Source organism: Pteropus alecto, unplaced genomic scaffold (assembly GCF_000325575.1).
Source record: "Pteropus alecto unplaced genomic scaffold, ASM32557v1 scaffold39, whole genome shotgun sequence".
NCBI classification, from domain to species: Eukaryota; Metazoa; Chordata; class Mammalia; order Chiroptera; family Pteropodidae; genus Pteropus; species Pteropus alecto.
In genome coordinates, this window is record NW_006443568.1 from 6,491,827 (window position 1) to 6,507,971 (window position 16,145).

General features: G+C 45.1%; 1 pseudogene; it reads left to right on the forward strand.

Annotated features, from left to right (window-relative positions):
- The first annotated feature begins 15,737 nt into the window (after positions 1-15,737).
- On the forward strand, positions 15,738-15,856 carry LOC112473095 (annotated as a pseudogene).
- The last annotated feature ends 289 nt before the right edge of the window (positions 15,857-16,145 follow it).

The following is a 16,145-nucleotide window of genomic DNA, read 5'->3' on the forward strand; positions in this document are numbered from 1 at the left end:
GACACTTCTTACCCCTCCTCTCTGCTTAATTTATTTCCTTATCACTTACCACTATGTGACATCTTCTATATATTTTATTTGTTTACCTTGCTTATTGTCTGGCAGGGAACTTGAGGCTAGAAAGGGTGAGTGATTGACCTGAGTCTGCACAGGCAGTCAGGGGCAGAGCTGGAGTGCAGACTGGGCTTGCAGCCCAGCCCATATTATCAAGGCGAGAGGCTCTGAAGCTTGCATTCTCCTGCTGACCTCTGAGCTCCCGACATCAGTCCCCTCCAATCACCATGCAGGTGCTCTCTCAAAGCTGCTTGCTCTTATGGAGATTTATTTTTTTTCTGGAAAGATTCTCCACAAGACACAGTATATATGGAGAGGAGAGTGCAAGGGTCTTGATTCAGTGTGGAGTGCTGGTCCCCTTGTGGGATAAATCCAGGGGCTGCAAGGGAAAGGAGCTCAGGTCTGAATTTGTCACTGTCACAGTGGACGTTGAGATCAGGCTGGGGAAGGGCTGGGGTAGGGTTGAGCTAAGTTTAAAATGAAGGTTAAATTACCACCAAATATTCTTTGACTTCTTTGTCATATGCCAGGCCCTGTCCTGAATGCTCTTTGTGAATAATCCCATCTGATGTATCCTTGCAACTATGTAAATGATGAGTTAGGTCATTATCTTTATTTGAAAGATGAGAAAACGGAGACTTAGTGAGTTGACATTGCTAGTTAGCAGCAAAGCTGGTCCTCAAATCCGGCTATGTCTAATGCCAAAGTCTATTTCTTAGGCTCAGGCATCCAAGGTTTGTTTGGTTGGGATGGACTGAGATCAGCTCAAGGGTAGAGTCAGGATCAGCCTCACAGATAGGGATGGGGCTGCTCTTCACTTTAGCATTCTAAGCTGGGGTTAGTGTAGGACAGGGGTCAGGGCTGAGCCAATGCTCAGAGCAAGCTTGAGGTTAGGATCAAGGTGGGTTCTCATGAAGATGTTTCTCAGGGTAAGGCGAATGCTTCTCCAAGGGCTCTAGAGACATAAAAAGAAATGATCCTCCCCACAAGTAAAACATTCTAAAGACCAATGGTGTATCTTAAAAAGCCCTGTGAATTTCACAATTGACTCCATAATGTACTTGTATTTACTTTAATAAAAATGCTGTCCTCCAAATCTTTAAGTAATACTTATGCTCTGGGGAGATGTCCAATGCCTGGCACTACACCAGCTCAAAAAGCTGAGCTGTAGGAATGGGTGATGATTTGGCTGCAGTCTGAAGATATAGTAGAGTGACCAACAGTCCTGATTTGCCCAGAGCTGGGAGACTTCCTGGGATGCAGGACTTGCTGTGCTAAAACCAAGAAAGTCTCAGGCAAAGCAGGCTGTTAGTGATTGCAGTTAGAATAAGGGCGAATCTAGAGTTAGCAAAACAGGCCCCTTGAGAGTGAGTGGAACATAGTGGTTAAGAACATGAGCTTTGCTGTAAGTAAGACCCAGGTATTTTTTTCATCTCTCCTGCCAATTAGGTCTCTTTGAGTCTTAGGTTCCTCATCTTTATAGTGGAGTCAACAATGGTGCCTCCTTACTGTGATTATTGTGAAACTTACATGGCAAATGGTTACTAGGCAGCATCATTACTATTTGTGCCCATCTTCAGGGTTCTCAGCCCAGTTACATGACAAAAACGTTTGGGGTCGATTTCTCTACCATTTACATACATGGCTCTTGACTGGAGGCCAAGAGTCAATCTCACTTATGGTCTCAGCTCTGCCACTAACTCTTTCTGAACCTGTGTTTCTCCATCTGGAAAATGAAGGTGGTAGATGGAACAATTGCCAAAACCCTTTAGCTGGAATAGTCTCTGAGTCTTGAAGCTGCTTTTTTGACTTGGAGGTCTTTTAATGTTCACGAGGTCCATTATGAAGAAGCTTTTTTGGAAATTTCTAATTAGTTTGGCATTGATGGACATAGTTACATTGATCAGCCATCCATCTAATTGCTGCTGTGTAGGACAGAAGTGGCAAAATGCTTGCAAAGCAAAAATGTGGTAGGTCATCAGTAGATCCATAAGGCTATAAAGGCACTTTTTCCATTCAGGGTCAGGATTAGAGTTGCAAGCTATTATATGTCTCTTGTTCCTCAAATCAGGCATTCTAGAATCATAAGATTTAGGAGTGCTGGGGCTCATGCAGAGTAAATGTTTTGTTCAAGGTCGCACAGCAGTCTCAAGGCTTGAGCTTGCAGTCCAGTGACCTATTTATCAAACCAACTCACTACTCAATTCAATTCTCATAGGACTTGTTCACCTGCAAAATGTAGAAACAAAATGTACTGTTGAACTGAGATGGTCTCTGAGGTTTCTTTCCACCATGTTAGTCTCTGGAGTTGGGTAAGTGCTTAGGGCTTCATGGCTGCTGTCCAAAGTTCAGAAGGAGACAAAAGACCAGGCCCTGCCACAGGACATTCATTGCCAAGGAGAGGAGGTGGCACCTACTTTAACCTAAAATCACTCCCTCTTCTGACCCACCCTACCAGACCACCATCTCCCTCCATCCCCTAGCCTGAAGGACTGCAAATGACAGGTGCCTTTGTAAATGGGACCGAAGCACCACGATGCACTGGGCTTCTGAAATGGTGGATGAGGAGGCCTCATGGAACGTGTTTTCTTGGCTGTGCGCTCCTGGTCAGGTACACCAAAGCCAAGCTCTCTCTCTCTCTCTCTCACCTGCCTCAACATCTCTGTGTGAACTCTTATCTGGGAAGGGAGTTGGTCTCCCAAGAGGGTGGAGGGAACTGGATGTGACCTTCCCTCTATAGGTGCTGGATAAGTTAGGAAGGAGTGACATCAGGGATCATGGTCAAGCTATCACTCAAGATCCTGGATGTGTTGTCATAACTGTGATGGGACGCCTGGAAGATGGGGGAGCTGCGTTAGGAAGGGTAGAGAGAACCCAACAGATCAGACTCACAGTTTGTTATCAGACTAAGTCAGAGAACAGACCAGCAGCAGGGAAGATAGATTTGAAGAAGATGAAAGTAAAATACCAGTTGTGCTTGATGATATCAAATCCTCCTCATTTCAAATTCATTCTACGTAGTCACTGAGTTCTCACTGTGCTAACCAATTTATACATATGATTTTATTTAATTGTTTAGCAGCCTTAGAAAAAAATGTCATCACCACTTTAAATTTAGGAATGAACTTCAGAGGTTAAGAGGCTTGCCAAAGCCTCTCAACTGGCCAAGCCTCTTAACTTGAGATTAGAAATCAGATGCCTTTTCCTGTGAAGCCTACACTTGCTAACCATACCACTCCCCAACCTACCAGCACCACAAAACAGGGCTGGCCTTACCACCAGAGTGATGCTGGTCATTGAGCAAGTGGGAGTGGGAGTGGGGGCGGGGATGGGCACGGAAGTGCAGAGAGCCCCCCATGTACTGTCAGACTTTGGCCAGGGGTTGGCATTAAGTTGATGTGGCCTGGCAGCTTATTCCTCTGAAGAAGGGCTGGCATCTCATGGCTGGCAGTGGCTCAAAGCGGCTGCAGGGAGAGAGACATGGTGTAGCTGTTGGTCAAGTCAGCAAAGAAAATCAGCCTTCAGGTCATCTTTGGTTTTGGGCCAGGAATCACGAACACTGGCTCACCCACTAGATGTGTCTAGGACATTGAGATCATGTGATCCTTGAATAAGTCATTTGTCAAGCCTCTGGCTGCTCAATTTCAGGCATTTCTCCTCCTCCCCCAAGTCATATGCTTGTATTAGTGCTTTATTTCCTCAGAGCTGGTACGAAGAGAAAAAACAGGTGAACAGAAGACACATCACAGAGCCAAACAGGGAACTTCTTTTTGTTTATTCCCATAAGGAATAACCATGTTCACTCAAATTAATTCAAGGCTTGCCATAACTGAAGAATAAAAACAAGTTAGTTAGATTTATTTTCTTAGGCTAGGACTAATCTATCCATCGGCTTGGCTCAATGAGAGAAAACACACTTCTTCAATAGTTTTCAAACTGAAAAAAAACCTCATTAAGTTAAACATATTAACCTGAGAGCAGTATTAACCTCAGACAGACTAATGAATATCATTGCAAAGAATACACAGTAGTCCTCAGAGGGAACCGACAAGCCCTTAGGAATTCTCTGCAAATGTGCTCAGCTATTGTGCGAGGGATGGAATTGTCAGGGGAGAGAGGGAGATGGGGGACAGAGGACAAAGAGAGACAGAGGGAGCAGGGGATGCTCCTGGAGCCTTGGCTGTCTTTGTGACCGACATGGTCTGATTAATTCAGGCATTTTTGGCCACGTAAGAAGGGGCATGTGAATAAGGGAGGAGGTGTGATGTTATTCCCTGTTATTCCCTTGTGCGATGTTATTCCCTGTTGTTTCCAAGATCATAGGTGCTTTAAAACCTAAGGCCATATGTTTTAGCCACTAGACAAGAGGCAGGGCTGCAGGGGTTGGGGCTGGGCATCCAGTCTCGTTTTACTGAGCAAAACGACATGTTTTTATATATACCATGGAACATAAATACGTGTGGAACATACACATAGAACAATATACATATGGAAGCCTCATGAACATCAAGTCAGGGTTTTTCGCCCAGTATCGAATGCAAGGAAACTGGGAAGCATGGAGAAACACATGCAAGATCGCCCAGCTTTAAGCGAGCCAGTTGAGCTATGAACCCAGGTCGGCATGACTTGGGGTGAAGGGACCACCTCACAGCCCATAGTGATCCCCTCTCTTGGGTAGGATGTCTCCCAACTCTCACCCTCTAGGAGTCTGCAGAACCACTACTCTGCCGGTGTGGTGAAGAGTCCCTATATGACTACACGAGAAGCAACAAGGTATAGACGAAGTCACATTTACCTAGGAGCCAGCCTGGCTTGGTACAGACTCTGGCTCAGAAATTTACCAGCTAGGGGCCCTTGGTCAAGTTACTTTCTGAATCAGTTTCCTTGTCAACTAAATTGTAACGAACAATTCCCACCCTGTAGGCTTGTTGTGGGGTCTAAATGAGCTGTTAAAGAAAGGTCCCTGACGCACAGCAGGTGCTCAGGAAGTATTTTCCCTCCTAACTCTGCATAGGGCCCCTGGTACATCCAGTTGGGATCTGGTCCTTGGTCAAGGGTCCCCGTGGGTGACCTGTGGAAGAGCAGAGCTCCCTCCTGACATCTAGTCTTTAGCCCCACCGGCCACGCATATCCTCCGAGGGCCCACTGTGACCCAGGAACCATAAGGAACACAGAGACAACATGGTCTCTGATACCTGGGTGTTCACAGCCTAGCGGTGAAGATGGGAAGATGGCACCAAAGAATCTAGGCCCTAGGGTGGGGCAGAAAAGAGAGAGGGAAGCATCTGGATATAAAGGTAGAACCACCGGAAATGGCAGCACAGGAGAGAGATGGCAGCTTGGGGAGGTGTCTTCTCTGTGTGCACCGGGCAAGCGAGCCTTCCCCTGAGCACTCTGTATAATGGGGACTGGATGGCTAGAGGCCTGGTCCAAGGTTGAGGTAAGAGAAGAAATAGACATGCAGATTTACAGTCTTCAACATCCCAACCTCTCTTGGCGCCTGCATGCTGTCTTTTACGAATTTATTAATGAGGGAGTAAACACTTGTTAGGCAGATATCAGGACCCTCATATGCTCTTTTATATTTATGATTTACTTGATTCTCATACAACACCTCTTGCCCTCCACCCCCAAACTCTGAGAATTGGTGATTATTATCTGCATGTGTCTGGTGAGAGATGGAGGCTCCCAGGTGTCAAGTAACTGGACTAGGGTCATACGACTCATAAATGGCAGAGCCACAGCTTACTCCTCGGCTATCTGGCTCTAAGAGCCACATTTCCCCTACTTGCCATGGTGTCTCTTACTTCAGCAGGTTCTGCTGGGCAGTGTCTGTTCTCTGCGTAGATCTCTTCTTCCTCCCTGGATTGGCTGCCAGTCAGGATGTGTCCTGTGGGAGAGACGTGAGGACTCACTGAGCTTTTCCTGTCTGGCTGGCAGAGTCCCCCATCCCCTCCTGGGTGTCAGCACTGTCCTGAAGACCTTGGCGAGGCCCATGAGCTCCTCTTGTGATTCGGAGTTGATGGTCTCACCATGCAGGACAAACCAGCTGTTCAGGTACAGGTGTGAGGTCCCCTCCCTACGAGCACCTGCTTTTTCATAAAGTGAAAAATGTTATTTCTGCAATTATTTCTTTGTGCCAGTATCCCCTGTATGTTCTAGAATGACAGTGACCATGTACCTTGCACATATAGTGAGTACTGAATGAAGAAATGAGTGAGGGGAGACATGGGTTCTAGCAACTGAGTGTCTACAATCTCTAGACATGGGAGAAATTCCTCTTTTTTTTTTTTTTCAGGAGTTAAGATGGTGGTTGAGGGAGAATTTGGAATAGACAAGGTACTAGATGCAACCTTGAAAGATGGTTGGGCACAACTCTTCGGAATCAGAAAGATATGGTGTATTAGCTATGGCTGCATAATAAGGTATCTCAAAACTTAATGGCTTAAAATAGAAATCGTTTATTTGGTTTAGGAGTCTGTAGGTGTGCTGGGAGGTTCTGCTGCAGTGGGCTGGTCTTGGCTGGTCTTGGCTGGGATTATTAGTATTTTAGGATGGCTGCTATGTTGGCTGGGGGTCGGGTGGTCCAGGATGGTCTCAGCTGGGATGGCTCATCTCTGCTCTTTATGTTCTCTCACTCTCCCCTGATGAGACAGTCGTTCTCATAGTGAAGGCAAGTTACAGAAAAGAGAGCGGAAGTATACAGGCCTCTTAAGGTTTAGGCTCAGAAATGGCACAGTGTCACTTCTGCAGCATTGTATTTGCCAAAGCAAGTTATAAGGCCAGCTCAGATTGAGAGGAGGGGAAATGGATTTTACTTCTTGATGGGAAGAATCGCTAAGCCATGTTGCAAAGGGCCTGGACACAGGGGCATTTGATAATAGGAGTTAGAGGGAGGCTTAACAGTAAAGTGAAATGTTTCAGCTTTGGCATCAGACAGACCTGACTTTGGTTTGCAACTTGGGTGTTTTAGTGCCAATGACTTGGTCTTTGCAAGCCACAGTTTTCTTGTCTGTAAAATGGGGATAATAATATTATATATGGCACTGGGGTATTGGGAGGTCTAAATGATATCATACATGCAAAGCATGTAAAACTGGGAACATGGGGACTCCCAATGGCCGAGAGTTGATGGCAATACTACAGCCTATGTTATATATATATTTTTAATTGAGGGCATTCTGGAATCTGACGAGGCCCTGGGCCTTTGCCTATTCCCAGAATTCAGAGTCTTGGGAAACAACATCTCTATTAATGTATTAGCATCAGGAGATTGTCTCCTGTGCTCCCCACAAACACAGCCCTCTCTTGGCCTCTAGAAATAGTCTCTGTTGGTTCAGAATCTCTGCCTGGCCTCCCTTTCCTATTGGGCTGTGGCACTCAGGTAGCATTTCAGGTGTCCTCACTCCCCACTGCCACAGCACTTGTGAGGACGTCTGATGCTCAAACTGTGGGGAGCGGGGCTGTGGGAACCAGAGGCTGTTCCCTAACACATTCACTGGGCCTGGGAAACAGATCCCTTTGAGGGTGATCTGAGAGGGGCTCCTCCATCCACCACATGGGGCGGATTTGCTCTCTGATGTTTCCCTTAATCATCCCCTCTGGACTCAGAAATATAGTTTAATTTCAGCTGGAGGAAAAGTAATTAAGACTTGTAAAGCCCTGCTGTAGATAGTGCTCTAGGGCTCTCAGCAGAGTGGCCCAGGCAGGGTTTTTATCACCTCTTGGTCTTAGTCAAAGGCACCCTCTGAGATTGGCCACTTAGCACTTGTTAATGGCTCTAACTTCCACTGACTCTAGATCTCCCCATGAAAAGTATGGTTTGGAGGCATGAGATAACCATCAGAGAGCCTTAAATGAATTACACTTTATCAAGAGGAGAAAACAATGTGCTTGAAATGTGCACTACAAAGGAAATGAAAGGCTTTCCCATTGGGAGGGCAGGGCCCGGGTAGGGTGGGTGGAATGAGGGGGCATGTACAGCTGTTTGCCAGGGAAAAGAAGAGGAGAAATCGGCACTTAATCAGCCTTTTATAAACACGTTTCATAACGAACTTCATTTCACCCTCACCATTGCCCATGAAGTTGTGACTTCATTAGGGTTGCTTGCTTGCATTCCTTATCCATTTTTTAGCAGCATTAACTTTTCTATGGGTCATCCTTTTCTTCACTTTCAGTCCATGGGTGAGACGGCACCCACAGCTTAGAGGCTTAGAGGTGGGCCACACAACCTAGGGTGAAGCCAATCTATTCAGACTGTTCCTCTGCTACAGTAATTGGCTCAGGGATGGGCATGTGTCCCAACTAAAGCCATTGTTTTACAATGAATCTTTTACCAGGGCTTCTGAGAAATAGACTCTTGCTCTTCCCACCGAACTTTAACCTGGAAGTTCATAGTCTAGAGCTGTTGCTACCATTTCAGGTGTAGCCTGAGAATGAAGACAACGTGTGGAGGAGACATAGAGAGAATTCTGGTCTTCATGACATCATTGGAGGCCCCATCAAGCCATTCCTGACTTAACTCTACCCCTGCAAGAACTCGTTACATCTGTCATTGAATTAATTCTCTTTTTGCTTGAGCCAGAAATGAGACCTAAATGATTCACAAACCCATGCAGAGAAGCTCAAGTACAAACAGGATTTAGGAGGAGATTACAGGGATGTCTCAGATCCAAAGTGTAGAAGCCTACCAGGCATCTTGGGACCTGAAAGTCACCTGGCAGGTGACTTCCTGACTCTTCGTGCCTCTCTCTGCCTTTCTCCTTGACTGGGTCTGCATGATGACTCATTTCTATTTCTCTTTGCCCATCTTCTTTATTTCCTTTGCAGACTTGCTTCTCAGCTCACTCATGATTCAACATGGACGTACCTATGCTTATTCTTCTCTACTTCTCCTCCCCTAGGGAACTTGTACTCACTGAAGTGTACCTGAGTGGTTCATCTATACCTGAACCTGACTTAGATTTTGAGATCCTGGGCCTTGAGCTTGATGACATCCTCCATGAGCCTTTAGGGGTGCCTAGAGGAAGGTGAAGATGTTCTGCCTGTGTCTACTGGTTGACTAGTTGCCAAAGCTTGGCCCAGACCCAGGGGGAGGGACATAGGACCCACTTCTCAATGCGGGGAGTAGCAGGGATTTGTCATAGACCACATATATCATTCTCATGCAAAGTTCTGTAGAGTTCTGAGTGTCTTTCTGCTTATTAAAATGAGATAATCCTTGCTCCTCTGTGTCTTGAAGGAGATAAGAAAGCTGTGAGTAGATGTAGACCCTGGCTTTGTTTCTATCCTGTGGTCAGAACCTCTGCTTAGGGAGGAGTTGTCCAAACTTGCATGTCGAGGCTCATTTGAAATGATGCCCACCCAGTTACTTGCCCCAAATGCCCAAATCCCCAAATCTATGATGTGAATGATTCTGGGCTTCAGACCAACCAGATACAGGGGAACCTCCCGCCCCGCAGCCTGAGGGTGAGGACAGTGGGGTCATGGCTGCATATTTTGGGCACTGCTTTTTCTAGAGAATAGAGGGACAGAGAAACTCTTTGGGTGAGATTCTGTCTCTTGGTCTCCTGAATTTTTGGCTCGTGATAAAAAAGATTATTAAAGTTTATCTGATCTTGAGAGGGTGAAATATTTCTAACCTGAGCAATTCCTAAATAAAACCCCCCAAATAATAGTGAGTGTCCTGGAGGGTGTTAAGGGTGGAAAATTTTCAAGTGAGCCAACGAGCTGAGTCAGCTACAGGGAAGAAATATCTTTAAATACCAGAAGTTGTCCTACTTGCTTGTGTGTGGTTTAGGAAGTGTATTGTATAAGATATGAAGATGGCCAATGTCTGCTTCTGTAATCCATTTACTTGTTAATTAAGGGTGTTGTTCCGGGCAAAGATATGCTAACAGCCAACTTCCACTTCTGTAATCTGCTTGCTTGTTCAGGAGACCACCAGGATATGGTCTTAAGCTTTATCAGCTGCCTCCCCTGAAAGCTAGGGGCTGATCTCCTCTAGCCCTGCATGGTAGAGAGTCAGTCCCCGGCCGGCTAATAAAGGCTCATAATTAATCTCAATCGGCTCCGTGGGTCTCAGAATCGTTCGCGCCATAACAGAGGGGTGGGACTGGAGAGATAATAGAAAGTGGCTTCTTATGTCACTGTATACTTTATTTAATATTTAACTATTTAATATTAATATTTATACATTAATATTCTATATTCAACATTAATATTAATATTATAGACACATATGTATATATGCATACATATATAAATTCACAGGGTCACGAGTGAGGGGTATTTACTGTACAAAGGAATTTTATACTTCTGCACTTTACAAAAGGATTTGCCAAAGGCTTCCTTGAAGTGTTGGCTCTCCAGGGAGCAACAGAAAAGGATTTTGATTTTTAAACATTTTCTTTTCATCCTTCAATGCAACCTTAAAAGGGTGTTCGATTTCTGTTTCAAGTTCTGTTTGATTCAACCAGTGTTTTTCCAAGTTCTTCTTAAGTGTTGGGCACTGTGCCGGACACAGTGGGGGAACAAAGATGAATAAGATCCCTTTTCAAAGGGAGATGAACTCTAAATGATCTCGCAGAGGCGGCTTAAAGAAAAATGTGCCTGGGAAGCTGTTGTCAGGGAAGACTCTGCAAATGTCTCAGCATTGTCCACAGATCTAACCAGCAGTTGAGCCTGGGGAGGTGTCCCTGGTGTCCCAGGCTGGTGGGGAGGCCAGGAGGGTCTGCAGTAGGAGGAGGGGAGGAACGACAGCTCTCCGGCTCTCTTCTTCCATCATTGACCACCTTCCTATCATTAGACAACAAGTCAGGTACACCCTGAGAAGGCAGGGATTCGTGGTCCCCCCGAAAGCAGGCACATTCCCTGTAACATATCCCATATCCAGGGTCATCCATGTTGGAAGGTCGTGGATCCCTGGGGAAGGCTGCAGTTCCTTTCTTCCTTTAATCTATTTTCTTTTTTTCCTTTTGGAAAGTAGGTTTGGAGCAATGAACTTTCAGTGCCGCTGAAACGGGTAGAGTTGAAGATGATAGAAACAGCCTAATATAAAGTGGAACAGGCCTAATTATTTGTATACCTTCTTTTGAGAAATGTCTATTGAACTCCTTTGCCATTTTTACATCAAGTTATTTGTTGCTGAGTTGTAGGAGTTTTAAAAAATATACTCTAGATATTAATCCTTTATCAGATACATGATTTGCAAATATTTTCTCTTATTCTGTATGTTGCCTTTTCAATCTGTCGATTGTTTCTTCTGAGGAATTTTAAGTTTGATGTGTGTAGTCCCATTTGTCCATTTTTGCTTTTGTGTCTTATGCCTTTGGTGTCATATCCAAGAAATCATTGCCAAATCAAATGTTATGAAGCTTTTCGTCTATGTTTTCTTCTAGGAGTTTTATGTTTAGAGCTTTAATCCATTTTGAGTTTATTTTGGTATATGCTGTAAGATAAGAGTTCGTTTTTGTTCTTTTGCATATGGATATCCAGTTTCCCCATCACCATGTGGTGAGAGACTATCCTTTCTCTGTTGTGCAGTCTTCGCACTCTTGTCAAAGTTCATTTGACCATATATGTGAGGGTTTACTTCCGGACTCTCTATTCTGTTCCATTGATCTATATGTCTGTCATTATGCCAATACCATTCTGTACTTTGTAATATGTTTTGAAACCAGAAACCAGTGTAAGTCCTCCAACTTTGTTCTTTATGATTTTTTTTGGCTCTTCGGGGGTCCCTTGAGATTCCATAAAATGTTTAGGATGAGTTTTTCTATTTCTCCAAAAAACGTCATTAGGTGTTTGATAGAACATTGAATCCACAGATTGCTTTGGGTAGTATGGACATTTTAACAATATTAAGTTTTCTAATCCATGAACACAGTTTGTCTGTCCATTTATTTGTGTCTTCTTTAATTTCCTTCAGCAATGTTTTATAGTTTTCAGTGTGCAAGTCTTTTACTTCTTTGGTTAAATTTACCCCTAAGTATTTAATTCTTTTTGATGCTATTATAAATGGAATTTGCTTAATTTCCTCTTCAGGTTGTTCATTGTTAGTGTATAGAAACATAATTGATTTTCTGCATGTTGATTTTATACCATGCAGCTTAGATTAATTTATTTATTACTGCTAACAGATTTTTTTTTTTGTAGAATCTGTAGGATTTTCTATATATAAGATCATACTATCTGTGAACAGAGATAATTTTACTTCCTCTTTTCCAATTTGGAACTGAGGCACAGAGAGGAGGAGTCCTTTGCCCAAAGACACAGAGACAAGACGTGGTCCCCCTAGAGTTCTAGCTCAGGCTGAGGACTCCACACACCTTTGCAAGAGAGTTAAAGAACAAATGTGTGAAAGAAAGTTTTTGAACATTGGTCCACAGACCATTGTCTGTGTCCACAGTGGGCGAGACATGGCCAAGCAGCAGCACCTATTTCTTTCTTTCTTTCTTTCTTTCATTCATTCATTCATTCATTCATTCATTCATTCATTCATTCATAAGCCTATATTGAGTACTCATTACAAGTCTGGCTCTGGGTGAGGCACTTGTGGGCCTAAGGTGAAGAAGACAAGAATTCTGTCTTCATGAAGCTCAGAGTCAAGCAAGGAAGACAGAATACTGGAGAAGTCATAATAGTAAAATATAAAGAGTTTCACAAGAGAGACTGTTCAGGAGCTCAGAGAACAGACACAGGGATATAGCATGATCGTGGAAGGCTGTCCTGAGTTCAGTCTCCTCCCCTTGACTTGCTCTGGTCAATAGAATGCAGTGGAAATAGTGACGTATCAGAGCTCACGTGCCCTTGTGCGTGTTTTCCCTGTCTTGGAACCCTCCTTCCACTCTGAGAATAAGCCTGGGCTATCCTGCTGGAGGCTGAGAGACTGTGGTGCCCAGTTGTCCCAGCCTGCAGCCAGCCAACCCCAAGCTCACCTGCAGAAAGGGACAACTGCCCAGCTGAGCCGAGCCTAAATTGCTGACTCTTGGAAATGTGAACTAACTAAAAGATGGTTGTTTAAATCACTAAATTTTGGGGTACTTTACTATACTGCAGTAGGTAATTGACACACAGGATCTTGGCACAGGTTTTCCTGAGAGAGCTCAGCTACTGTGCCAAGCTTCCAAGTGCTTTGATCATTATATTATTAAGATATGGCTAATAAGACTCAATACATCAGTGGCTTAGACAAGTTAGAAGTGTATTTCTTTCTTAGTTAAATCCCTACTGTTGGCCATCTAGGGCTCATATGCTGGCTCTACTGTGTTGGGAATCAGGCTCCTTTCATTTTGCTTTGTGTTCCTAAGTTATTTAGCCCATAAATTTGATCAGATATGCCTCACCTCTATATCCACATTTCAGCTGGAAAGAAGAGGGAATGCGATGACATCCACGTTTCATCCACAATTATCAAAAGAAGATGAGCATATATTGAGAGGTAATAGTGGGCTCTGCCATAGTGTTCCTGGTAATTGAGGTGGGGGTTGTCAGTGGGAGGGGGAAGAAAACGGATCCATTTGTCCTATTTTTCTTGCCTCCTTTCAGCTCTTGTGAACTTTCTCAGCTTTGACACTGATGTGATTCTTTTTCTGTCTTAATTTGGCTCTCTACTTATAAATGTTTAGCTCTGGGATATTTCAAGCTAGTGAAACCCACCTGCAAGTTTAGAGAGTTTCTGAGGGTGCTGTATTCACACTGATGAAAGTTTTTCCAGCTCTGATAATATTCCTGAAATTCCTTGATTGTTCCTTCAGGAACCAGTGGAATCACCAACAGCCTTCAGACATCAACCACATCAATAGCCTCAACAATAATGAGAGCTGGCATTTACTGAGTGCTCACTGCCCACCAGGTGCTATAGAGAGGGATTCACGGATCATTTCATTGGGCCTCTTGACAACCTGGGAAGTAGGGGCTGTTATTATCTAATCGTGCACGTAAGGAAAGTGAGCATCATGGAAATAAATGAGCTTGCCAAGGTCTTATAGCATTTGAGTGAGTGATCCATAACCAACAGTCAGTGTTGCGCCCTTCTCCCTCACTCTCCCTTGGGTGGACGGATCCCTTTATGGTCTTTGTCCTATTGCTCTTGAGGTCCTATTGCTCCCCGATGGGTTCACCAGCCAGTCTGTAATGGCCCATGAGTTGGAGAGGGCAACTGGTGGTTAGGCAATGCACTCTCTCCCTGAGGGCCTAGCTCACTCAGGAAGCCAAACTCCAGGCCACATGGATTTGAGCAAATGAAGGTGGTGTCCTGAAGCAGCATTTCTATTGCACGGCCCTGTCTGATGAATTCCTATGTCCTCCTGGGAGATTTCTGCTCAGAAAGCCAGACTCACTGCCCCAACAGAACTCCCCTCTCCCTCCACAACCCATAGAGTGTTGGGGATAAACTGATAGAGTGAATGCCTTATACAGACTCATTTTTTGTCATCTCTACGGGGACCCTGGGTCTCAGCCAGTTCAATCATTTCACTGCCGTATACCGCAGCTCCTGAGTTCTCATTTGCTCTTGTAGATTACACTTGAGCCAGGCTATTTCCTGATGGCCAAGGAAGGCCCCTTAATCTCAAAACTGAGCTCCCTTCATGTAACGAATGGGGGCAGGGAGTGGGAGGTAGGGTGATCCTGAGGATCCAATGGGGTCCTAAGGACACATTCAGGATCAGGGGCTTCTGGCTACTTCTGGAGTGAGTATCAGCATATCCAGAGAGTGTGCCTTTTTTGGCCCAGCCATTTTGAGTCCCATGCATGCCCAGACATGGAAGAAGTTCTGAGAGACATGCCTGAGTGCTGGGTCCCAAATCCCCTGCTCACATGCCTTTGAAGCATTTCTGTGACTGATCCTATAAAGAAGGAATTTCTCAGTGTGGCCCTGAAGGCCCCACCTGGCCTGAGCCCAGCTTCTTTTCCAGTTTCATCTCTCTCTCTTACTCCTCCCTTGTGCTGTCTGCTCCAGCATGGCCTCACTATGCGGATCCCCACGGGGCTTTGCACGTGCTATACCCTTCACCAGCACGCTCTTTCCTCCCTGCTTCACCTGGGGAACTTCTAGTCATTATTCAGTGCTCAGCTAAATTATCCATTCCCTGAACTCCCCTACACAGCACCACGCACCTCCATTTTGTAACATTTGCCACAGTTGGCATTTTACATATATATATGCTGTTGCTGTTACTATTATTACGTCCCCTTTTATAGACAAGGAAATTGAGACCTAGGCAGGTTAAGTAATTCGCCCAGTTTTACCCAGTTAACAAGTTGGGATTTGGATACAGTCCATCTGGCTCCAGAGTCTGTGCCTATAACCAACAGATATGGGGCCCTCACCCCCAGAGATGCTGTGGGTGTGCCCAGGAACCTGCATCTTTAATGAGCTTCCCAGGCTGATGGTTTGGGAAACAGCACTGCAGGGGCTCAGGTGAATGAAGCAGAGCTGCCACCCTGAAGGACCGTACAGGCTGGAGGGGAGACGCCTACTTGCCAGGAGATGCAGTGTGAGCCTGAGCAACAATGGACTTTGGAGCCAAGAGGACTAGGTTAGACCCCTGGCCCGCCACTCTCCAGCTATATGACTTGGGTATAGCACTTAATCTTAGTTTCCTCATCTACAAAATGAAGATAGTGTGGGTTTGCTGTGAGAAATCGATGAGCTACCCCATGTGAGGAACTGCAAGAGTGTCTACGGCTATGTCACCCTGAGCAAGCCTGATCCCGTCTGATCTCGGAAGCTAAGCAGGGTCGGGCCTGGTTAGTACTTGGATGGGAGATCACTTAGGAAGACCGGGTGCTGTAGGCGTGAAAAATAAAAAAATAAGGGATTGTAAGCTGACAAGGTCTTAGCAATCTGTGAGATCAACCAAGTGTTGCCTGGCCTAAAAAAAAAAAAAGAAGTGCAAAGATGATTCCTGCAGAACTGTCTCTTGTTCCGCACCCTCCCCCATGGAACCACCCTGCAGACTTGCCATTTTATATCATAAGGGGATCGATTATCAGCAGCTGAATGGCAGGAAGGGGCTACCCTCATCCTTGAGCCCTGAATCACTGCCTGGAGGAAAGCTGCCTGCTGGGTGGCGATGTCAGAGGGG